Consider the following 26,496-nt stretch of genomic DNA (forward strand, 5'->3'; position numbering starts at 1 on the left):
ATAGCTTACCACAAGTACAAGATGGAATCTATAAAATCTGCAATACCTCTGATAGTCAAGATTTTACGATGGCTACAATAGACCAACAGGATGTGTACTATCACATCCCTATTCATCGGAAATATCAAAAATTCCTAAGGTTTGCTATTCTGGAAAATCAAAAAGTAGTGCATTACCAGTTCAGGGCCCTCCCATTTGGGATATCATCAGCTCCCAGAAATTTTTTAAAAGTGATGGTGGAGATCGTGGCCTTCCTCAGGATCATTCCTTATTTAGATGACCTCTTAGTCGCACCCGTTGCTACTTGACTAAAAAATCACATCATCCAGACACCACAGATTCTACAGATTCTGGATTGGATTATAAATATAAAAAAATCCGAAATTTCCTTCAAAAAGAAAAAATGTTCTAGGGATTCTCCTAGATTCCCTCAGACAACTGTATTTTCTCTTACAGGAGAAGATAATTTAGTTGAAAAAAAAAAATGTTACCTACTACAACCGAGACAGATATCCATAAGGATGGCGCTCAGTCCTAGGGTTCATGACATACTGTATCCAAGCAGTAGCATGGTCTCAAGCTCACGCCAGAGAATTGCAAGACCTAATATTATCAAAGTGGAACAGATTTAATATTTGACAGAAATATCTTACTGACCAGGTCAGTAAAAATCTCCTGTGGGGGTTGAAAACCAACAATCTAAAGAGGGGAACCCAGTGGCAGTAGTATCCTGTGAAAACTAACTACGGATGCAAGCAAAAGGGGATGGGGAGCAGCACTTCATTAAGGTTCTTTTCAGGGAATTTGGCCAAAACAAATAGGTCATCGCTCGTCAAGGTAGCAGAACATCTTATCCAAAATTCTCACGTGAGGATTTATTCAAACAATGTCGAAAATTGCATACCTGAGACATCATGGAGGCACCAGACAGAAAAACCTGCAGATCCTAGCGGGTCAAATATTTTCTTGGGCAGAACCTCGGCTATTATCCCTCTAAGCTCTCCACCTCAAAGTTTCCTCCAACATCCCGGCAGATTTCTTAAGTCGAATGGACTACGATCCAACAGAGTGGTGGCTAAAACTGGAAGTCTATATCCACATAACCCAAAAACGGATCTCCAGGAGTAGACTTATTTGCAAATCAGAAGAACTCAAAAACTCCTATTTTTATCCCTAGAACCAAGGGAAAAGAGTTTAGGGGTAGACACATTGGTTCATAATTGGACATTTCAACTGGATTATGCTTTTTCTCCGATCCACTTAATACCAAACACCTTACAAAAGATCAGGTTAGGGAAAACAAAGGATCTTAATTGCCCCCCCCCCCCCCCTGGCCAAAAAGGGTGTGGTTTGGATAGTAAAACAGTCTAAAACGGAACTAAGATATCTGCACTAAGTTCATATTTCGCTCAGGATCTTGCTTCCCACAGATGGATCAAAAGATTTTTCGTAGGAGCCCACAGGCTATCATTAAAAAAGTAGATTCTGGGACCTAAATATTGTGTTAAATGGACTAACTTTACCTCAATTTGAACCTTCTATTGAAATTAGGAAACTATCTTGGAAAGCAGCTCTGCTAGTGTCTGTCACGGCGCGGGGTGTGGACCCATTGGGCCGTAGCGGGATTTCAGCTAGCCAACTAGGTACAAACCTATGTCTATAGTTCAGAACGGGTACCTGAGGCAATGTAGACAGGAGCAGAGACACAACTTGACTTTCACTGTAGATGGCTCAGTGGATGCAGCGGAAGACACGACTTGATGCACGGGATACAGAGTACAGGCAGCAGGAACGGGTAACACTGGGAGACCATTTGCAAGACAAATGTTAGGTATACAACAATGCTCAGGCAAGAATAAAGTGGGCAGAACCCCTTTTATAGTCCAGCAGCATTCTGGGCTAATTATTGAATAATGACAGCTGGACGCGTACTGGCCCTTTAAGGATGTGCACGCGCGAGCGCGCACACCCTGCGGGAAGCAGTCCCAGAACCCGGAAGTGAGTGCCAGCGTCTCCCTGGAGGGAGATGTCGCCGAGAACACAGATGGCCGGGGCCGTCAGAGGGTTATTCTGAACGACGGCCCTCGGCCATAGACGTTACAGTATCCCCCCTCTTATGCCCCCTCTTCTTGGGGCCAGAGCGGGAGAGAAATCTCTTCACAGGGGCATCGATGTTGTCCTCTGGCTCCCAAGACTTCTCTTCTGGACCAAATCCCCCTCCAATCCACCAAATGAAACGTCCTTCCTCCCCATTTTTTAAGGTTTTAAATGCGACTTCTGCTTCTGGAGTCCACACCTTGGCATTAATGCTCTTTTTAGTGAGGGTGGAGATGGGAGCTGTTAATGAAGAGAAGTTGGGAATGAACAGCCGGTAGAAGTTCGCAAATACCAGGAAGCATTGTATGGCCCTTAAGCCTTGGGGGCGTGGCCACTCCAGGACAGCCTTTACCTTCTCAGGGTCCATTTTGAGACCCTGATCAGAGATGATATAGCTCAGGAAGGGTAGGGACTTCTCTTCGAACACGTACTTCTCCAGCTTGGCATAAAGATAATTCTCCCTTAATCAAAGCAACACCTGGCGGACGTGACCCTGATGAGTCACAAGATTTGGGGAAAAAAATCGAAACTGTCATCGAGATACACCACAACACAGACATAGAAGAGATCACGAAAAATGTAATTGACAAATTCTTGAAACACCGCGGTGGCGTTACACAGGCCGAAGGGCATGACCAGATATTTGTAGTGTCCATTACGTGTATTAAATGCAGTATTCCACTCGTCACCCTGACAAATCCAGATTAGATTGTAAGCCCCCCCCCCCCCGCAGGTCTAGCTTGGTACAATTTTTCGCCCCCCGTATGTGAACAAAGAGTTCTGAAATTAAAGGCAATGGGTACCTGTTCTTCACCGTGATCTGGTTGAGGCCTCGGTAGTCAATGCAGGATCAGATGGATCCATCTTTCTTCTTGACAAAGAAAAACCCGGCTCCGGCCGGGATGAGGATTTTTGTATGAAGACCCTCTCCAGATTCTCAATGTAGGCTGACATTGACTGGGTCTCAGGCAAGGAGATAGGGTATACTCTACCGCGAGGAGGGCACGATTCAGGAACCAAGTCGATGGGGCAATCATATGCTCGATGTGGTGGCAATGTCTCTGCTTCCTTTTTGTTGAAGACATCTGCGAACTGAGAGTAACAAGGAAGCAACCCTGCAAGTGACTGATGTGGCGGAGACTGAGGCGGATGGACATGCACCAGACAGCTGTCGAGACACTTGGGACCCCACTGGAGGACCTCTCCAGAGTTCCAATCCAGTACTGGGCGTGTAGACGGAGCCAAGGCAAGCCCAGCAGCACGGGGTTGATGGCCTTGGGCAGGACAAACAGGGAGATGAGTTCAGAGTGAAGAACTCCCACTTAGTCTTAATCGCTTGGTCACAGACAAAACTGGGTCAGGCAATGGCAGTCCATCTGCCGAGGCAACGATCAACTGCCTTTCCAGCAGAACAGTGGGCACCCAAAGAAGACCCACAAGGTCTTGGCAGATGAATTTGGCTGCAGAGCCAAAGTCCAGGTAGGCAGAGACTGTATAAGGTCTCTCGCCAGTGACCATGGTCACAGGAATGAACAGTTTGGAGGAGAGTTCTCCATTAAATGCAATATCGCCCAGGGTTGTCTCTCCAACTGATCCTAGGCGTTGGGGTTATTTGGCTTCTGAAGACACAGACGCACAACACGGCCAGCGTTTCTCTAGAATGGGCAGTATTAGCAGATCCACCTGCATCGAAACCTCGGGCGGAGCAGAAGAAGGAGGCAAGAGGGGTTGCTGGAAGTGGGGCGCCAGTCTATGAAGCCGTCTCTCCTGTCGAACCTCTTGAGATCTCTCTCTGAGCCTTATGCCCACTCGAGTAGCAAGTAGAATCAGGTCGTCCAAGACAGCTGGTAGATCTCGAGCAGCAAGTTTGTACTTGATCTCGGGCGATAGGCCATGCCAGAAGGATGCTACCAAGGCCTCATTGTTCCAGGACAATTCTCCTGCCAGGGTCCAGAACTGGATGGTGTATTCGCCCACGGAGGTGTCCTCCTGGCGGAGGTTAAAGCTAGCAGTGGCTGCCGACGAGAATCTAAGGTGTTTTATCTCTGACTGTCAATATGATCCAAGATTAAGAAAGCAATCCTAGAAACCTATCCGATCCAAAATCTTAATCTCCCAGAAAATCTAAGAGCTCACTCCACCAGAGCAATGTCTATCTTGGATGGAAAGAGGTGATGCTACATTGAACCAGATCTGCAAAGCAGCTGCCTGGTCTTCCGTCCATACATTCACTAACCACTACAGACTTAATTTGGCTTCCGTGGAAGATCTTTTCCTTGGCAGGAGAGTTCTTCACGCTATAGTCCCCCGCCCCCGATAAATTTTAATTTGTTAACTCTCCTGTGGTGCTATCATGGAGGTTAAGTGAGAAAATAGAATTAGACTTACCGCTAATTCAGTTTCTAAGAAACCCTGCATGACCGCACCCTGAGTCCCCCCCCCCCCCCCCCCGGTGATATTATTTAAAAGTGATCAATGTGATTGTGAAAGAATAAGTATGTCGAATTGCTATGCCATATGGTAATAATAATAATAATCGTTATTTATATAGTGCCAACATATTACGCAGCACTTTACAATTTAGAGGGAACATGAAACAAACAATATCAGACATTACATAGTGACAAAGTTAATTTACAATTCAACCCTGAGGAGTGAGGACCCTGCTCGCAAGAGCTTACAATCTATTTAGGAAATAAAGGAGACACAAAGTCTAACAGTGTTTGTTCTGTACAATAGTCCAGCCATTTTTATACACATGGTGTAATGACGGGGTGGGGAGACAGACAGATGAGCCCTAATCTACCAGCCACTCAGTCCCTGCCTACTTGCACGACCCGTCCTAGGCGACGGCGTACAACTGGGCGACGGTCCTTACGCTTAATATGTGCACGACAGACAAACAGACGGGTACACAGAAGCTAAGGGAAATGGGGCAGTTGCCCACGGCAACTCCGTGAGCAACAAGAGTAGTGAACGAGCCGAGTCAAACCAGGAGTGTACGAGGTACCAATCGCAGAGCAGGAGCGTAGTCCGTAAAGCCAGGGTCAATTTGAAGCAGAGGTCAATAGTAGTAGCAGGAACAGCAGAGCCAGGAAACAAGACAGAATCACAGGCAAAGGAAGAGCAGGAAATGAAGGTATAAATAGACCGAGGGCGGGAGCTAGCTCCGTCTGGCCAGGCTGTGATAGGTTCTCCCACTCCTCAGTCTTCCAGCCTGAGTGGTAGCAGATCGAGTCACTCTATCAGACCTAGGAGCAGATGCAGACTGATTAACCACGGGCGTCGACACAGAAGCTGTGTCTGGCAGATCCTTTACAGTACCCCCCCTTTTATGAGGGGCCACTTGACCCTTCCTAGGTGGACCTGGCTTATTGGGGAACCGAAGATGGAACCTCCTGAGCAATACCCCAGCGTGAACATCCCGGGCGGGTACCCAAGTCCTCTCCTCAGGCCCGTATCCTCTCCAATAGACCAGGTACTGGAGGGGCCTTGGATCATCCTGCTGTTCACAATCTTGGCCACCTCGAATTCTATCCCTTCAGGGGTGAGAACAGGGACCGGAGGTTTCCTCGAGGTAACCAAGGACGGGGAGCAGCGTTTAAGGAGGGAGGCATGAAACACGTCGTGTATTTGAAAAGACGGGGGTAACTCCAGCCGGAAGGAGACAGGGTTAAGCACCTCAATGACCTTGTACGGCCCTATATACCGGGGAGCAAATTTTTTTGACGGAACTTTAAGGCTCAAATTTTTTGAAGACAGCCACACCAGATCCCTGACCACAAACAAGGGGTTAGCAGAACGTCTTCTATCTGCCTGAGTCTTTTGTATGCTCTGGGATGTCTCTAGGTTCTTCTGAACCTGGGCCCAGACTGTGCAGAGTTCCCGATGAACGACATCTACCTCGGGATTGTTGGAACCACCAGGTGAAACGGAGGAGAACCGTGGATTAAACCCAAAATTACAGAAAAAGGGGGAGACCCTTGACAAGTTACTGACCCGGTTATTAAGGGAAAATTCGTTGAGGGGAATGAAGGAGACCCAATCATATTGACAGTCAGAGATAAAACACCTTAAATATTGTTCTAGAGATTGATTAGTCCTCTCACTTTGGCCATTAGTTTCAGGATGGAAGGCCGAGGAGAAGGACAGCTCAATCTCCAACTTTTTACAGAAAACTCTCCAAAACAATGAAACAAATTGTACCCCTCTGTCAGAAACAATATTGACAGGAACCCCATGGAGACGCAGGATGTGTTTGACAAACAAGGTAGCTAACGTCTTGGCATTGGATAGTTTCTTGAGGGGCACAAAGTGGCACATCTTACTGAAGCGGTCTACTACAACCCATACCACCGACTTGCCTTGAGATGGAGGCAGATCGGTGATAAAATCCATGGAGATATGGGTCCAAGGTCTCTGGGGAATGGGCAAAGAACATAGTAAGCCCGCTGGTCGGGACCTGAGAGTCTTGGACCTAGAACAAATTTCACAAGCGGCGGACGTAGGCCTTAACGTCTTTAGGCAACCCAGGCCACCAATAGTTTCTAGCAATGAGGTGCTTGGTACCCAGGATGCCAGGATGGCCAGATAGTGCAGAGTCATGATTTTCCCTGAGTACCCTTAGCCGGAATTGCAGAGGAACAAACAGCTTGTTCTCAGGAAGGTTCCCGGGAGCTGAACTTTGATCAGCCGCAATTTCAGAGACTAAGTCAGAATCAACAGAGGATATTATTATACCTGGGGGCAAAACACAAGCAGGATCTTCCTCCAGAGGAGGGCTGGCCATGAAGCTACGCGACAGTGCATCAGCCTTAATATCTTTAGACCCAGCCCTATAGGTGACCACAAAGTTGAATCTAGTAAAAAACAACGCCCATCGAGCTTGTCTCGGGTTTAGCCTCCGGGCAGATTCTAGGAAATCCAGATTCTTGTGGTCGGTAAGGACCGTTACCTGGTGCCTGGCCCCCTCCAAGAAGTGGCGCCACTCTTCAAATGCCCATTTAATGGCGAAGAGTTCGCAGTTGCCCATGTCATAGTTACTCTCAGTGGGCGAGAACTTCCTGGAGAAGTAGGCACAGGGACGGAGATGGGTGAGGGACCTGGTACCCTGGGACAAGACAGCACCCACTCCCACCTCGGAGGCGTCAACCTCCACGATGAATGGCTCAATTTAGTTAGGCTGAATCAGCAATGGGGCAGAGATAAAGCACTTCTTAAGGATCTCAAAAGCCTGGACCGCCTCCAGAGGCCAGTGGAGGAGATCAGCACCTTTGCAAGTAAGATCCTTAAGAGGCTTAGCGATGACCGAGAAGTTAGCAATAAATCTCCTGTAATAATTATCAAACCCCAGGAAGCACTGTAACGCCTTCAGGGAGGCAGGTTGGACCCATTCAGCCACAGCCTGAACCTTGGCAGGGTCCATGGGGAATTCATTAGGAGTGAGGATTTGACCCAAAAATGGTATCTCCTGCACCCCAAACACACATTTTTCGGATTTAGCAAAGAGTTTGTTTTCCTGAAGGGCCTGGAGCACCTTCCTGACATGCTCAATGTGGGAGGACCAGTCCTTGGAAAACACAAGTATGTCATCAAGGTACACTACAAGAAATAGCCCCAGGTAGTCTCTTAAAATCTCATTTATGAAATTCTGGAAGACCGTGGGAGCATTACACAACCCAAAGGGCATGACGAGGTATTCGAAATGACCTTCAGGCGCGTTAAATGGAGTCTTCCACTCATCCCCTTCTATGACTCTGATAAGGTTATAAGCCACCCGAAGATCAAACTTAGAGAACCATTGGGCCCCCTGAACCTGATTGAAGAGATCAGGAATCAAAGAAAGGGGATACTGGTTCTGTACAGTGACCTTATTCAAGTTTCGGTAATCGATGCACGGCCTAAGACCGCCATCCTTCTTCCCTACGAAGAAGAAGAGAGCACCTACCGGAGAAGTAGAGGGGTGAATGTAAACCCTTGGCCAGGCTTTCCTAGATATACTCTCTCATGGCGTCACGTTCGGGACAAGAGAGATTAAATATCCTACCCTTAGGGAGCTTAGCTCCTAGTACCACATCGATTGCGCAATCGTATTCTCTATGAGAAGGTAACACTTCGGAGGCCTTTTTAGAAAAAACATCTGCGAAGTCCTGAATAAACTCAGGTAGAGTGTTCACCTCAGGGAGAGAAATAAAATGAACAGAAAAACAGGACGTCATGCATTCATTACCCCATTTAGTTAGAAACCCAGTATTCCAGTTAAACGTGGGATTATGCATCTGCAACCAGGGAAGGCTAAAACCAAATCGGACGATAATCCCTGCATCACCAGTACAGAACACTGCTCCAAATGAATGGAGCCAACAATGAGTTCAAAAACGGGTATGCTGCGTAAAATAACCATTAGCAAGTGGAGTGGAGTCGATACCCACTACCGGGACAGGTTTAGGCAAATCAATTAATGGCAAAGCTAGAGACATAGCAAATTCCACAGACATAATATTAGCAGAAGACCCTGAATCTACGAAGGCACTGCCGGTGGCAGACCTACCCTCAAAAGAGACCTGAAAGGGAAGCAAGATCTTATTAGGTTTCATATTTACGGGAAATACCTGTGCGCCCAAGCGACCTCCCCGATGGTCACTTAAGGCACGGAAGTTTTCCGGCTGCTTATTCTTACGCCTAGGACAGTTGTTCACTTGATGCTTGTCATACCCACAGTAGACCATTCTTCCTGCGGAGCTCTCTATGTTGTTGGGGGGACACGGAGGCACCGAGTTGCATTGGTTCATCCGAGTTTTCCGTGGAAGAACGAAGCAACGGAACCTCGGGAGCCATCATAGGGGAGCCAGAGGAGAAGGCACAAAAACGTTCAAGTCGTCGTACCCTGAGACGTGGGTCAAGTCGTACCGATAAAGCCATAACCTGGTCTAGGGAGTCAGAAGAGGCATAGCTGACTAATAGGTCTTTCAGGGCCCTCGACAGACCCAATCTAAACTGGCACCTCAAGGCAGGGTCATTCCAGCGAGAAGCTACACACCACTTCCTAAAGTCAGAACAGTACTCCTCAACGGGTCTCTTACCCTGACGTAAGGTCACCAGCTGACTCTCGGCAAAGGCAGTCTTGTCAGTCTCGTCATAGATGAGGCCGAGAGCAGAAAAAAAAAGATCAACAGAGAAAAGTTCAGGGGCCTCAGGAGCCAAGGAGAAGGCCGAATCTTGGGGGGGGGGGGTGTCCTGGAGCCGGGAGACAATTATTCACTGGCTCACTGGACTCACTGGCTCTCAGAACCTGAGGAGTGGGGTCTTAGACGGAAATAGAGCCTACAACTCTCCCGAAAGGAGAAACAAGTCTTCCGGTCCCCTGAGAACCGGTCAGGCAACTTGAGATGGGGTTCAAGAGGTGAGGTGGAGGGCACTACCTGGTTAGCATCACGCTTGTCGAACCTCTGAGCCAAGGCTTGGACCTGTAGGGAGAGACCCTGCATTTTCTGAGCCAGGGTATCAAGGGTGTCCATAGTTGTGGAGGGACCAGGGTAGAAAAGGTTTATGGGCCTGTGATTATGTAATGACGGGGTGGGGAGACAGACAGATGAGCCCTAATCTACCCACCACTCAGTCCCTGCCTACTTGCACGACCCGTCCTAGGCGTCGGCGTACAACTGGGCAACAGTCCCTACGCTTAATATGTGCACGATAGACAATCAGACAAGGGTACACAGAAGCTAAGGGAAATGGAGCAACAAGAGTAGTGAACGAGCCGAGTCAAACCAGGAGTTACGAGGTACCAAGCGCAGAGCAGGAGCGTAGTCCGTAAAGCCAGGGTCAATTTGAAGCAGAGGTCAATAGTAGTAGCAGGAACAGCAGAGCCAGGAAACAAGACAGAATCACAGGCAAAGGAAGAGCAGGAAATTAAGGTATAAATAGACCGAGGGCGGGAGATAGCTCCGTCTGGCCAGGCTGTGATAGGTTCTCCCACTCCTCAGCCTACCAGCCTGAGTGGTAGCAGATCGAGTCACTCTATCAGACCGAGGAGCAGATGCAGACTGATTAATCACGGGCGTCGACACAGAAGCTATGTCTGGCAGATCCTTTACACATGGGGTGGTACACATAAAGCTGCATGAGCCGGTCACCAGCGAGTATCCGTGTATGACTGACATGAAGAGAAGGAGTGTGAGCGAATCTAATTCTGATGACTAATCTAGAAGGAGGGCCATGGAAAGGAGTCAGATTAGGGAATGTTATAGGCCTGTCTCAATAGATGTATTTTCAGGGCACGTTTAAAACTGTGGATATTGGGAATTAATCTGATTGTCTGGAGTAGCGCATTCCAGAGGACTGGTGCAGCACGAGAAAAATCTTGGAGACGGGAGTGGGAGGTTCGGATTATGGAGGGTTTTAATCTAAAGTCGTTGGCAGAATGTAGAGCCTGAGTAGGGTGGTAGACAGAGATGAGGGAGGAGATGTAAGGAGGTGCAGCACTGTAGAGAGCTTTGTGGGTGAGAGTAATAAGTTTGAATTTTATTCTGAAGGGGATGGGCAACCAGTGCAGTGACTTGCACAGATTAGAGGCATTGGTGTAGCGGTTGGTCATAAATATGAGCCTGGCTGCTGCATTGAGGATAGATTGGAGAGGGGAGAGTTTGGTGAGGGGAAGACCGATTAGTAATAAGTTACAGTAGTCAAGACGAGAGTGCTAATAATTTGAAATACACTGAGGAGGGAGGCGCGAAAGGGGCATTTAACCTCTTGTGGCGTTTACTGTCGCAATTAGAGGTGGAGCCCTTACCTCCTGTTGTGCTGTCATGGAAGGTTTCTTAGAAACCGAATTACCGGTAAGTCTAATTCTATTTTTGACTGTGATTTTCATCATTTTAGTGTTTGCAACCTTTTACAACAAGCCCAACGTTTGTAGCTTAACAAGGCGTGGACACTGGCCCGATATATTAACTATAATTTACACCAGGAAATGGTGGAAGTCGTTGTCCGTGCAGAGCTGCCATAGTACATCTGCCCCAAAATCCCGAAGTCATGCTCCACCTCTTTAGGCAGTTCATTAGGCTTAACCAGGGCCGCACCTGCCATCAGGCGAGGTGAACTTCTGGCCTTAGGCGGCAGGGTATCGCATTTGTAAGTGGCTGCACAGCAGCTAAGAACTGCTGTCCGACTCCCATGTAATAGCAGCTGTAGTCTGTGGTGCTATCCTAACAAAACTCACTGCTACTTTAAAATCCCCCCCTCCAGCCCCCCTTCCCTACTCTTCACACAACCTTTCATTTTGCTGCTGTTACCAGTCGGGACAGGAGGGGAAGGGGAGACTGCGAGTACTGTCTGTTATGTCCATGGCTGTGTAAAATTAGCCCATGAGTACACTGGACTATAAGATGGGCCCAGCCCCTTTCTTCCATGCCTGAGCGTTGTTTGTTGTATCCTAGTTTTTCTATGCAAATGGTCTGCTAGTGTTTTCCAGTTCCCAGTATTCCCTGTATCCTGTGCTATCCTGGTCAGGTGCCGTGCTGTGCTGTTCTGCCAACACTGCCAAAAGTACCAATAACTGGCATAATAACCACAGTATCACTGTGCTTTATTGGCCAGCAAACCCGCCTGACCTAAACCACATAGACAATCTAGGGGTCTTGTCAAGAGGAAGATAAGACACCAGACTCAACAATGCAGATGAGCTAAAGGCCGCTATGAAAGAAACCTTGGCTTCCATAACACTTAAGCAGTGCCACAGGCTGATCGCCTCCATGCCACGCCGCATTGATGCAGTAATTTATGCAAAAGGAGCCCCGACCAAGTATTGAGTCCATATACTGTACATACTTTTCAGTAGGACAACATTTCGGTATTAAAAATCATTTTTGAAATTGTATAATCAAATTTTCTGAGACACAACATTTTGGATTTTCATTAAATGTTAGCCATAATTATTAACAGTAACAGAAAAAAAAGAAATCTATATCATATGAGTTTTACTTTTTGAATTGAATTACTGAACTAAATTAGTTTTTTGATGATATTCTAATTCATTGAGAAGGACTAGTATGTAATGAGCTTTGTTCTGGTGCTGTATAAATGTACTGAGCTTTGTTCTGGTGTTGTATATATGTATTCAGCTTGGTTCTGGTGTTGTATATATGTACTGAGCTTGGTTCTAAGGGAATATATGAACTAAGCTTGGTTCTGGTGCTATATATATATGTACTGAGCTTTGTTCTGGTGCTGTGCATCGAAACTTCGATACTGTTTCGATACTCTGCATCCCCAAACGGTTCAATACCATTATTTCAGGTATTTCGATACTGTCACGGAAACGGGGTATGTGGACCCACTAGGCCGCTCCGCCGTAGCGGAGAGGCAGCTGACCAGGTCACAGTCTATGCGAAAGTCAATAGCAGACAGTAATGCTTGAGTACCTGAAATAGTCCAGACGGTGGCTGTGGCTTCAGCATGGATGGAGGCTGGTGCGGCAGGTGGCACCAGACGTGGTGGGCAGTATCCGATGTAGCAGAAGACACTGGATGTGGCAAATGACACTGGACGTGGCAAATTACAGCAGGTGCAGTAAACACGACTCCAACGCTGGTAGGCACAGGAACTAGAACAATACGGGATACAGGAACGGGTAACAGGGCACAGGTAACAACTGGAACGGGGAAACACTAAGGGACCATTTGCGAGACAGACTGGGATAGACTAACAACGCTCAGGCAAGGATCAGAAGGCCTGGGGCCTTCTTATAGACCAGGAAATCATGGCAGTTGATGATGACGATCCTTTTGTGCGCGCGCTGGCCCCTTAAGGCCGTGCGCGAGCGAGCGCGCGCACCCTACGGGAGACAGCAGGACGGAGCGGAAGTGAGCGCTGGCGTCTCCTAGGAAGGAGACAGGGGCCAGCGCTCACGGATCCATGGCTGCGGGCGTCGGGAGGTGAGTAAACCCGACGGCCCGCGGCCATTGACGCTACAGTATCCCCCCTCTTACGCCCCCTCTTCTTGGGACCAGAGCGAGAGAGGAACTTTTGAATGAGAGCAGGAGCACTGAGGTTCTCTTCTGGCTCCCAGGACCTCTCCTCAGGACCAAACCCTCCAGTCCACGAAATAGAAAGTCCTTCCTCCTACCCTTTTGCAGTCCAGGATCTCCATTACCTCGAAAACATCAGAAGGACCGCTGGGAGCAACCGTGGAACTAGAAGTCTTGCTGTAGCGGTTCAGGACCACTGGTTTCAGGAGGGACACATGGAAGGAGTTAGGGATTCTGAGGGTAGGAGGCAGCCGCTGTTTATAGGAGACAGGGTTGATCTGTTGCAGAATCTCGAAAGGACCAAGGAACCTGGGAGCAAACTTGTATGAGGGTACCCCCAAGCGAATGTTCAGAGAGGACAGCCAGACTTTAGTCCCCGGAAGATACTGAGGCGGCTCTCTTCTCTTAGAATCTGCCTTTCGCTTCATGCGATCTACTGCCAGCAAAATAGGGGACCGGGTCTGTTGCCAGATTTGCATGAAGTCCCCATATGCAGAGTCAGCAGTGGATACCTGAGATGAAGTCGACACAGGAAGAGGGACTCTAGGATGTTGACTGTACACAATGTGGAACGGAGTTGAAGTGGAGGACTCACTTGTGTGGTTGTTGTATGAGAACTCGGCCCATGGAAGAAGCTGTACCCAGTTATCGTGCTGTGAAGAGATGAAGTGGCGGAGATAATTTTCCATGATCTGGTACATTCTCTCAATTTGCCCATTGGATTGGGGGTGATAGGCAGAGGAAAAGTCCAAACTCACATCCAGGAGTTTACAGAGGGCTCTCCAGAACTTAGAGGTAAACTGAACCCCCCGGTCGGACACAATGTGAAGAGGCAAGCCATGCAAGCGAAAGATGTGCTGATTGAAGAGACTCGCCAGTCGGGAGCAGAGGGTAGGCCGGTCAGCGGGATAAAATGTGCCATCTTAGAGAACCGGTCCACCACCACCCAGATGGTGTTGCATCCTGCTGAGGGAGGAAGGTCTGTGATGAAGTCCATCGCAATGTGCTGCCAAGGGGCACTGGGTACAGGCAGAGGTTGAAGCAGGCCGGCAGGCTTGGAGTGAGTCACTTTGTTAGAGGCACACACCGTGCAAGAAGAGACAAAGTCTAGAACATCTTTAGGTAGCATGGGTAGTGACGAGCAATCAGGTCTTGGGTCTTACGGACACCAGCGTGTCCAGCCAGTTTAGAACTGTGTCCCCAGCGGAGAATTCTTTTTCTGTCTGCCACCCGAACAAAAATTCTCCCCGCAGGGATGTCTCTAAGCTGCAGAGGATTAGCGGTGACAACGCAGGATGGGTCTATGATAGTCTGAAGGGACTCCACAGTCTGGAGAAAAAAAGGTTCAACCTGCAGAGGCGACAAGCCTTCTTTACTGTGAGAATGGTGAATTTATGGAATAGCCTACCGCAGGAGCTGGTCACAGCAGGGACAGTAGATGGCTTTAAAAAAGGCTTAGATAATCTCCTAGAACAAAAAAATATTAACTCCTATGTGTAGAAATTTTTGACTTCCCCTTTCCCATCCCAATTCCCCTTTCCCATCCCTTGGTTGAACTTGATGGACATGTGTCTTTTTTCAACCGTACAAACTATGTAACTATGTAACTGTGTCTTCCGTCTCAAACGATCTGGACAGGGCATCAGCCCTCACATTCTTGTCAGCGGGATGGTAGTGGAGCAGAAACTGGAAACAGGTGACGGACAGCGACCACCTGGCTTGACGAGGATTCAGTCTTTGAGCGGACTGAAGGTAGGTGAGGTTCTCGTGGTGGGTGAAGATCAGGATGGGGTGAGCTGCGCCTTCTAGAAGATGTCTCCACTCCTCCAGGGCCAATTTGATAGCCAGTAGCTCCCGATCTCCAATGCAGTAATTGCGCTCAGCAGAAGAAAAAAGTCATGAGTAGTAGCCACATACCACTGCCTTTCCTTTGGAGCTCCTCTGGAACAGAAATGCACCAGCACCAACAGAGGAGGCGTCCACTTCCAGTGAGAACTGCCGAGATACAACAGGGTGATGGAGGATTGAAGCTGAAGTGAAGGCATTCTTGAGGCTAATGAATGCGGACTCTGCCTCTGGAGTCCACACCTTGGCGTTCACACCCTTCTTGGTAAGGGTAGAGATGGGAGCCGTCAGAGAAGAAAAGGTCGGAATAAACTGCCGGTAGAAATTGGCGAATCCCGGGAACCATTGCATGGCCCTTAGGCCTTGAGGACGTGGCCATTCCAGGACAGACTTTAGTTTCTCAGGGTCCATCTTAAGGCCTTGATCCGAGATGACGTAGCCCAGGAAGGGCAAAGACCTCTTTTCAAAGGTGCACTTCTCCAACTTAGCATATAAGCGATTCTCTCTTAGTCGCAGAAGAACTTGACGAACATGCCTCCGATGGGTCATCAGATCTGGGGAGAAAATTAAAATATCATCAAGATAAACTACAACACACATATAGAGGAGATCTCGGAAGATATCATTAACGAACTCCTGAAATACTGCTGGAGCGTTACACAGTCTGAAGGGCATCACTAGGTATTCGTAGTGCCCATCGCGGGTGTTAAATGCCATCTTCCATTCGTCACCCTGGCGAATCCTGATTAGATTATAAGCCCCCCGCAGATCTAGTTTAGAAAAAATTTGGGCTCCTCGTATGCGATCAAAGAGCTCGGAAATAAGTGGCAACGGGTATTTGTTCTTTACCGTGATCTGATTGAGACCACGGTAGTCAATGCAGGGTCGAAGAGATCCATCTCTCTTCTTAACGAAGAAGAAGCCTGCCCCAGCCGGGGAGGAAGATTTTTCGAATAAAACCCCTCTCCAAGTTCTCCTTGATATAGGCTGACATCGATAAAGTCTCTGGCAAGGAGAGAGGATATACTCGTCCACGGGGAAGAGAAGCATTAGGGACCAGTTCAATGGGACAGTCATAATTCCGATGTGGAGGCAACGTCTCAGCCTCTCGTTTGCAAAAGACATCCGCAAAACTGGCATACTGAGATTGTAGACCGGAAAGTGACTGAGGCAGAGGGGGCACAACAGGACGGACTTGTGACAGGCAATGGCTATGGCATCTGGAACCCCATTGAAGAACCTCTCCAGAATTCCAGTCAAGGGTCGGGGCGTGTAGACGGAGCCATGGCAGACCCAGCAGGATAGGATTGATAGCCTTAGGTAGTACCAGGAAGGTGATCTGTTCTGAATGAAGAGCTCCGACCCGTAGTGTCAACAGCTCTGTGATGAGCATGATCGGATCAGGCAATGGTAGACCATTCACAGAGGCAACTGCCAGGGGTCTCTCCAGACGGACTATGGGTAGACGAAAACGATCCACTAGATCCTGCTGGATGAAATTAGCAGCCGCTCCAGAGTCAAGATAGGTGGAGGAAGGATGTAATGTCTCTCCGGTGACGATGGCCACAGGAATCAATAATCTGGAAGAGGTTTTAACGTTTGGAGACATTCCACCTAGAGTTGCCTCTCCAATCAACCCTAGGTACTGGAGTTTCCCGGTTTCTGTGGTCATTGGCGCACAAAATGACCCTTGAGGCTACAATACATACATAGTCCAGAGGAGTGTCTGCGCTGCTTTTCCTGTTCAGATAACCGGACTCTGTCTACCTGCATGGGTTGTTCAGGTAGCGCACTAGGAGAGGACAATAGTGGTCTCTAGACCGAGGGTGCTGGTCTGTGGACCCGGCTCTCCTGTCGAACCTCTTGAGAGCACTCCCGGATTCTCATATCAACCCGGGTGGCTAACAGGATGAGGGCATCCAAGGTAGAAGGAAGGTCGCGGTCCGCCAGTTCGTACTTGATGTGAGAGGACAGTCCCTGCCAGAAGGTCGCCACCAGTGCCTCATTGTTCCATGCCAGCTCTGCTGCTATGGTACGGAAGGAGATAGCATACTCCCCTACTGTGGTGCCTTCTTGCTTGAGGGTCAACAGAGTGGCTGTGGCAGAGGATGTTCGACCCGGCTCCTCGAACACGGCACGAAAGGACTGCAGGAACAAGGCTAGGTCCGCGGACACAGGTCCTTGTTGCTCCAAGATTGAGTTCGCCCATGCCAGGGCCTTGCCAGTGAGGAGGGAGATGATAAATGCCACTTTGGCCTCCTAGGAGGGGAAGAGATGAGGCCGTAGCCTAAAATGAACCGTGCATTGATTGAGAAATCCTCTACATGCTCTGGGATCACCGTCGTAGCGAGGAGGAAGAGGCAGAGGAACTGTGAATCCGGAACAAACAGGAGGAGCAACGGGCAGTGGCACAGCAACCGCTTCAGGAGGAAGAACCGGAGATGGAACAGCGAGTAGACCCAGGCGGACCAGGATAGAATTCACCGCCTCAAGGAGTTGATCCTGAGGTGTGCGTAGGTCATGCATCTTGTCTGAATTTTCTGGACTGCGGTCTTGGGCTGGCCAGCGGGTTCCATGGCCAGAGCGTACTGTCACGGGCAAAGGGTATGTGGACCCACTAGGCCGCTCCGCCGTAGCGGGGAGGCAGCTGACCAGGTCATAGTCGATGCGAAAGTCAATGGCAGACAGTAATGCTTGGGTACCTGAAATAGTCCAGACGGTGGCTGTGGCTTCAGCACGGATGGAGGCTGGTGCGGCAGGTGGCGCCAGACGTGGCAGGCAGTATCCGATGTAGCAGAAGACACTGGACGTGGCAGAAGACACTGGACGTGGCAAACGACACTGGACTTGGCAGAAGACACTGGACGTGGCAGAAGAAACGACGTGGCAAATGACACTGGACGTAGCAAACGACAGCAGGTGCAGTAGACACGACTTCAACGCTGATAGGCACAGGAACTAGAACAATACGGAATACAGGAACGGGTAACAGGACATGGGTAACAACTGGAACGGGGAAACACTAAGGTACCATTTGCGAGACAGACTGGGATAGACTAACAACGCTCAGGCAAGGATCAGAAGACCTGGGGCCTTCTTATAGACCAGGAAATCATGGCAGTTGATGATGATGGCGACTTCCTATTTGCGCACGCTGGCCCTACGGGACACAGCAGGACGGAGCGGAAGTGAGCGCTGGCGTCTCCTAGGAAAGAGACAGGGGCCAGCGCTCACGAATCCATGGCTGCAGGCGTCGGGAGGTGAGTAAACCCGACGGCCCGCGGACATGGACGCTACAGATACTTAGCTGTGCGGACGCACAGCTCAGTATAGTAACACATGAATGTATTAGAGCGGGGCTGCGGCTGTGTGCTAAAGCCATTACCGCGCTCCTGAGTGCTGATAACAAGTGCGCGGGGTCAGGATGATGCAATGCGGCGCTGAAAACAGAACAAGGCGGGCGCACTGCAAAACACCCCCATGTTCTGTCCTCAGTGCCTGAACCGCGGCGGCGGCATTTCCTCATGCTGACCGCCTTTCATCTCCGCCGTTATTCCCGTGAATGCTGCGATCACAGCGGACTGCAGCATTCAGGGGATAATGAGAAGGGGGGATGCCCCTTGGATCGCGTCACAGGAATTGCGGGACATACCATATATGGGCAGACAGCCCAGGGTCGATTGAAGGACCCCAGGGCTGTCCTACCATATTTCCTGTTGTTAGGGCATACTTAGGTATGCTCTAACAACTGCCTGTGTATGATGAGTACACAGGCTAATGTACTGTAATATAGATATATGCCAGTACATTAAAGTTTAACAAATAAAGTAAAAACAAAGTAAAGTTAAATTTAAAAAAAATACACACACACCTTTTTTACAATAAACATTAAAATAAGTCTCAATACATAAAATACACACACATTCAGTATTGGCGCGGCCGTAATAACCTGCACAACAATTTTTTTGCATCATTTATGATGTGTACGCTGTAAAAAAAAATTCATAAAAACTGCTTTCTATCACTTATTGTGGGGCACAAGGTGTGATGAATTTAACCTCCATGTGCCTCATATTAATAGTAATTAACCCCATCATGTACCTTGCACACTAACCCATTATGACTGAGAAACATGATTGGGTTAATTACTCTTAATGTGAGGCACGTGGAGGTTAAATTCATCATCACACCACGCGCCTCTCATCAGAAAATGGAAGAACTTTTTTTTTCAATTATTGTTGGCAAAGTATCGAATTGGTATTGAAATCTAAATACTAAACGAAGTATCGGTATCGAAGTCCAAATTCTGGTATCGTGACATCCCTGCTGGATTCTCATGTTGAATACTATTATAGTCCCCAATAGTCTTAATGTAAGAAATGATCTTATTATGAACTATTAATACTCCATATATTTTTGTATTTGGTCTGTGATTTTATATTTGCATTTTTATAAATTTTTGTACGTTTTATATGTCATTCACTTTTGTGATCATTGTATACACCTGATCAGAGTGGGTGTTTCTCTTTCTTGGCTGTTATTTCAGCCACACACTCTCATTCCCTCCCCTATCTATGAGTAATGGCACTTGTGAGCTAGAAACGCGTCAGAGAGGACGGACGTCTTATGTATTGCGTCCACTTTAAGCTGTTCAGCCTTCACCTGAATCTAAATAAATAAAGAAGATTTATTTTCCAAATTCCACAAGGAGTGCGGATCTTTTCCTCTTGAATGCTGTTCCTATAGCGTGGAGATCATTGTCTTCTTCGTGCACCTGGGAGGGTGAGCTGACATTTCTATTCATTTATTATAGATTTATAATCAACACAGAGGTATACAGTGAAGATCAAACCGGTATCTATGGCTGCAGAGACAAGCCCTATAGTGTTTCATTCAAAACTCCTTTAAACAGGACTTCTATCCATGAATCAGAGGGCAGGAGGATCATAAATCATCCCATATTTAATTAGGTCTTTACCGTATAAAAAAATATATAACAAAGTTGTACTGTGTTAACCCAGCATGTTATATAGTACACGAAAAAATCAAAAATATAAATAATGATTTTATTAGGTGACACTCTTAAGAACAGAAAAAAGCGACCACATGTGTCCAGTATTCCTTAGTTCAGATGGTGAGTGTCTATTAGAAGTATAAAAAACAGACTTCATTCTATCTAAAAGAGAGAGACATAGTGATCTTTCTGGACAGGATTTTAAGGGAATTTGCTACATCTGCCAAATCGTACATTAGAGACATGTGTAATGACGGGGGTGGGGAGACAGACAAGTGAGCCCTAATCTACCCGCCACTCAGTCCCTGCCTACTTGCAACGGCCCGCCCTAGGCGACGGGGTACAACTGGGCGACGGTCCCTATGCTCAATAAGTGCACGACAGACAAACAGACAAGGGTACACAGAGCTAGGGGGAGAAAGGGGCAGTTGCCCACGGCAACACAGTGAGCAACAAGAGAAGTGAACAAGCCGAGTCAAACCAGGAGAGTACGAGGTGCCAAACGCAGAGCAGGAGAGTAGTGAACAAGCCGAGTCAAACCAGGAGTGTACGAGGTACCAAACGCAGAGCAGGAGAGTAGTCAGCAAGCCGGGGTCAATATGAAGCAAGGACAAATAGTACAAGAAGCTGCTGCAGGGCCAGGAAACCAAACAAGAAGAATCACAAGCAAGGAGGAACAGGAAAGGCAGGTATAAATAGACAGAGGGCGGGAGCTAGCTCCGTCTGGCCAGGCTGTGATAGGTTCTCCCACTCCTAAGCCTGCCACCCTGAGTGGTGGAAGATGGAGTCAGTCTCACAGACATAGAAGCAGGTGCAGACTGATTATCTATGGGCGTTGACCCCGAAGCTGTGCCTGGCAGATCCTTTACAGTACCCCCCCCCCCTTTTATGAGGGGCCACCGGACCCTTTCTAAGTGGACCTGGTTTACTGGGGAAACGAAGGTGAAACCTGCTGACCAATATCCCAGCGTGAATATCCCAAGCGTGCACCCAAGTCCTCTCCTAAGGCCGGTATCCTCTCCAATGGACCAGGTACTGGAGGGAGCCTTGGACCTGCTGTCCACAATCATGGCCACCTCGAATTCTGCCCCCTCAGGGGTGAGAACAGGGACCAGAGGTTTCCTCGAGGGAGCCAAGGACGGGGAGCAGCGTTTAAGGAGGGAGGCATGGAACACGTCGTGTACTCGAAAAGATGGGGGCAACTCCAGTCGGAAGGAGACAGGATTGAGGACTTCAATGACCTTGTACGGCCCTATAAACCGAGGAGCAAACTTCTTGGACGGGACCTTAAGGCGCAAATTTTTAGACGATAGCCACACCAGATCCCCGACCATAAACAAGGGGTTAGCAGAACGTTTTCTATCTGCCTGAGTTTTTTGTATGCTCTGGGACGCCTCTAGGTTCTTCTGAACCTGAGCCCAGACTGTGCACAGTTCTCGATGAACGACCTCTACCTCGGGATTGTTGGAACTACCAGGTGAAACGGAAGAGAACCGTGGATTAAACCCAAAATTACAGAAAAAGGGGGAGACCCTTGACGAGTTACTGACCCGGTTATTAAGGGAAAATTCGGCGAGGGGAATGAATGAGACCCAATCATATTGACAGTCAGAGATAAAACACCTTAAATATTGTTCTAGAGACTGATTAGTCCTCTCAGTTTGGCCATTAGTTTCAGGATGGAAGGCAGAGGAGAAGGACAGATCAATCTCCAACTTGTTACAGAAGGCTCTCCAAAACAATGAAACAAATTGTACCCCTCTATCAGAAACAATATTGACAGGGACCCCATGGAGACGCAGGATGTGTGGTCTCTGCTTCTACTGTGGGGATGACAAGCATCAAGTGAACAACTGTCCTAGGCGTAAGAATGCAGCCGGAGAACTTCCGCGCCTAAGTGATCATCGGGGAGGTCACTTGGGCGCACAGGTATTTCCCGTAAATATGAAACGTAATAAAATCTTGCTTCCCTTTCAGGTCTCTTTTGGTGGTAGGTCTGCTACCGGCAGTGCCTTCGTGGATTCAGGGTCTTCTGCTAATATCATGTCTGTGGAATTTGCTATGTCTCTAGCTATGCCTTTGATTGATTTGCCTAAACCTGTCCCGGTAGTGGGTATCGACTCCACTCCTCTTGCTAATGGTTATTTTACACAGCATACCCCTGTTTTTGAACTCCTTGTTGGCTCCATGCATTTGGAGCAGTGCTCTGTACTGTTAATGCAGGGATTATCGTCCGATTTGGTTTTAGGCCTTCCCTGGTTGCAGTTGCATAATCCCACGTTTGACTGGAATTATGGGGACCTTACCAAGTGGGGTAATGAATGCTTGACGTCATGTTTTTCTGTTAATTCTATTTCTCCCCCTGAGGAGGTGAACACGCTACCTGAGTTTGTTCAGGACTTCGCTGATGTTTTCTCTAAAAAGGCCTCCGAAGTGTTACCTCCTCATAGAGAATATGATTGCGCAATCAATTTGGTACCAGGAGCTAAGCTCCCTAAGGGTAGGATATTTCATCTCTCTTGTCCCGAACATGAAGCCATGAGAGAGTATATCCAGGAATGCCTGGCCAAGGGTTACATTCGCCCCTCTACTTCTCCGGTAGGTGCTGGCTTCTTCTTCGTAGGGAAGAAGGATGGTGGTCTTAGGCCATACATTGACTACCGAAGCTTGAATAAGGTCACTGTAAGGAACCAGTATCCCCTTCCTCTAATTCCTGATCTCTTTAATCAGGTTCAGGGGGCCCAATGGTTCTCTAAGTTTGATCTACGGGGGGCTTATAACCTTATCCGCATCAAAGAGGGGGATGAGTGGAAGACTGCGTTTAACACGCCCGAAGGTCATTTCGAATACCTCGTCATGCCCTTTGGGTTGTGTAATGCTCCCGCGGTCTTCCAGAATTTCATAAATGAGATTTTAAGAGACTACCTGGGGGTATTTCTTGTAGTGTACCTTGATGACATACTTGTGTTTTCCAAGGACTGGTCCTCCCACATTGAGCATGTCAGGAAGGTGCTCCAGGTCCTTCGAGAAAACAAACTGTTTGCGAAGACCGAAAAATGTGTGTTTGGGGTGCAGGAGATACCATTTTTAGGCCAAATCCTCACTCCTCATGAATTCTGCATGGACCCTGCCAAGGTCCAGGCTGTGGCGGAATGGGTCCAACCTGCCTCCCTGAAGGCGTTACAGTGCTTCCTGGGGTTCGCTAATTATTACAGCAGGTTTATTGCTAACTTCTCGGTCATCGCTAAGCCTCTTACGGATCTCACTCGCAAAGGTGCTGATCTCCTCCACTGGCCTCCTGAGGCTGTCCAGGCTTTTGAGGTCCTTAAGAAGTGCTTTATCTCGGCCCCGGTGCTGGTTCAGCCCAACCAAATGGAGCCATTTATCGTGGAGGTTGACGCGTCCGAGGTGGGAGTGGGGGCTGTCTTGTCCCAGGGTACCAGGTCCCTCACCCATCTCCGTCCCTGTGCCTACTTCTCCAGGAAGTTTTCACCCACTGAGAGTAACTATGATATTGGCAACCGCAAACTCTTAGCCATTAAATGGGCATTTGAAGAGTGGCGCCACTTCCTGGAGGGGGCTAGGCACCAGGTAATGGTCCTTACCGACCACAAGAATCTGGTTTTCCTAGAATCTGCCCGGAGGCTAAACCCGAGACAAGCTCGTTGGGCGTTATTTTTTACCAGATTCAACTTTGTGGTTACCTATAGGGCTAGGTCTAAAAATGTTAAGGCTGATGCACTGTCACGTAGCTTCATGGCCAGCTTGTATTTTGCCTCCAGGTATAATCATTTCCGCTATTGATTCTGATTTAGTCTCTGAAATTTTGGCTGATCAAGGTTCAGCTCCCGGGAGCGTTCCTGAGAACAAGCTGTTTGTTTCCCTGCAATTCCGGCTAAGGGTACTCAGGGAAAATTATGACTCTGCACTATCTGGCCATCCAGGCATCCTGGGTACCAAGCACCTCATTGCCAGAAACTATTGGTGGCCTGGGTTGCCTAAAGACGTTAAGGCCTACGTCGCCGCTTGTGAAGTTTGTGCTAGGTCCAAGACTCCCGGGTCCCGACCACCGGGCTTACTATGTTCTTTGCCCATTCCCCAGAGACCTTGGACCCATATCTCCATGGATTTTATCACCGATCTGCCACCATCTCAAGGCAAGTTGGTGTTGTGGGTTGTAGTAGACCGCTTCAGTAAGATGTGCCATTTTGTGCCCCTCAAGAAACTACCCAATGCTAAGACATTAGCTACCTTGTTTGTAAAACACATCCTGCGTCTCCATGGGGTTCCTGTCAATATTGTTTCTGACAGAGGGGTACAATTTGTTTCATTGTTTTGGAGAGCCTTCTGTAAAATCTAAATGTAGTCAACCTATCATCTACCATTCTCACTCCAGTACAAAACGAAGCACTCTCGCTAGGTCTCAATTTTGCTCCGAATAACAACTTTGATCTTTTCCACACAATCTTGGACATTACCAAATTCATAAGAAACCTTACCATTTCTTTACATCTAATTCACAAACCATAATTCAAGATAATACAATGACACCATCCTCCACAACAAGTGAATATATAGACCTGTCTGAAGATAATACAATGACACCATCTTCTACAGCAAGTGAACATATAGACCTTTCTGAAACACCACTACAAGGAAACAAAGACAAATGACCAACACATTTCTCTTTTCAAGAACTTAGAACCATCGTTTGTCTGGATAGCCTTTGCACGGATAGTCCAAACTCAGAAACGAACAATTTAAACAACTTTTCAACAACGAATCCAAAATTCTATCCTACCAAATCAAGGACAGACTCTATGGATATCTTCCAGGCAATAATGGAAAAAGAATTTCAAGATTTATCTGCTAAAGTTAAACAAACTAAATACAAATCCAATCTTTCCCCGAGATTGAGAAACGCAGTGAAGTCACTCCAAAACAAGAAAGAAATAATAATTAAAATGGCCTACAAGGGAGGGGGCATAGCAGTGATGAATAAAACTGACTATAAACAATCAATACTGGAACTTCTGTCAGACGAAAATACCTACAAAAAAACTAGAAAATAACCCTACAGAAAGAATCCAAACTATAATGAAACAACTTCTGGAGGAAGGTCTGAGAGGTGGATATATTAATCAAAAACAATCAGAATATATTTACATCGAGCAACCGATCATACCGATTATACATGCCCTCCCCAAAATACATAAACCCATTAATTCCCCCACCAATGCGACCGATAGTTTCAGGCATCGGTTCCATCTTAGAAAAACTATCCGAATGGCTTGATGCATTACTACAACCTTTAGCCCAACAAACTCCTGCTTTTCTCAGAGATACAAGAGATGTTCTTTGTTCCTTTCAACATAAAATTTGGCAGAAAGACTATGTATGGCTCGCATGTGATGTAGTGTCTTTGTACACCTCCATCCCTCATCAAGTTGCTTACGCCGCTCTAGAACATCATCTAGCTACACATAGTACCTACACAAAAAAATTTCAAACCTATATTCTAGAGATACTAATGTTCCTTATGACTCACAACTATTTTCAATTCGATGGTACATTTTATTTACAGCTTAAAGGTGTTTCTATGGGAGCTAAATTCTCCCCCTCCATAGCTAACCTAGTCATGGCATGGTGGGAGGAATGCTTTATTTTTCTACCGACAACCCTTTTGGAAATTACATTGAATGGCATGGAAGATACATAGATGATCTCCTATTCATCTGGAACGGAGACATTCCAACCATCTCCAAATTTGTAGAATATTTAAACTATAATTCCTACAATCTCAAGTTCACACATAGTTGTAATAAAACCAACATTGTGTTTCTAGACCTAGAACTGAAAGGGTCAGAAGGATCCATAATAGAATCCAAAACTCACCGCAAACCAACTTCCGCAAATACTATATTACATGCGAACCGCAATCACTCAAAAAAGACCATCATGGCCATCCCCGTAGGGGAAATGCATCGAGCTAAAAGAAACTGTAGCTCCAACAAACAATATGATGCGGAACAAAAACAAATACATTCCAGATTATACAACAGAGGCTATCCCAATTGGTCACTCAATAGAGCCAATATTATCACAGCTAAAATAACTAGAGCTAACTTACTCAGACAAACTAATAAATCTAAAGAATCAGATCATAATATACCTACTCTGGTATTGCAACAGAGCAATCAATTCCCAGAAATCAAACGAATCATAAATAAATACTTACCGATCTTGTTTGATGATGACAGTCTACGATCCATCCTCCAAGGAGGATGCAGAATAGTAGCCCGAAAAGCCCCCTCACTCGGCAGTTCCCTCTCTCCTTCTCGTTTTACATCCAACGAAACCAAAATAACCTGGTTGGAAAATAAAGGTTTTTTCAAATGTGGACAACATCCATGCAAAATCTGCTCCTATGTCCATCCTACAAAAACCTTTTCAAACTCAGATAACTCGGTTACATTTACAGTACAAAATTACATCAACTGCAATTCAATATCA

General features: G+C 47.4%; 1 long non-coding RNA gene across 1 annotated transcript in view; it reads right to left on the bottom strand.

The window, feature by feature from the left end:
• Positions 1–26,496, bottom strand: part of LOC142743151 (uncharacterized) — a 160,079-nt gene that overhangs the window by 98,843 nt on the left and 34,740 nt on the right. Inside the window, exon 3 of the long non-coding RNA XR_012881501.1 lies at positions 26,222–26,351. This is a non-coding gene — a long non-coding RNA (uncharacterized LOC142743151). The remainder of the gene's footprint in view (positions 1–26,221; positions 26,352–26,496) is intronic.

This window comes from Rhinoderma darwinii, chromosome 2 (genome assembly GCF_050947455.1).
Source record: "Rhinoderma darwinii isolate aRhiDar2 chromosome 2, aRhiDar2.hap1, whole genome shotgun sequence".
Taxonomy (NCBI): Eukaryota; Metazoa; Chordata; class Amphibia; order Anura; family Rhinodermatidae; genus Rhinoderma; species Rhinoderma darwinii.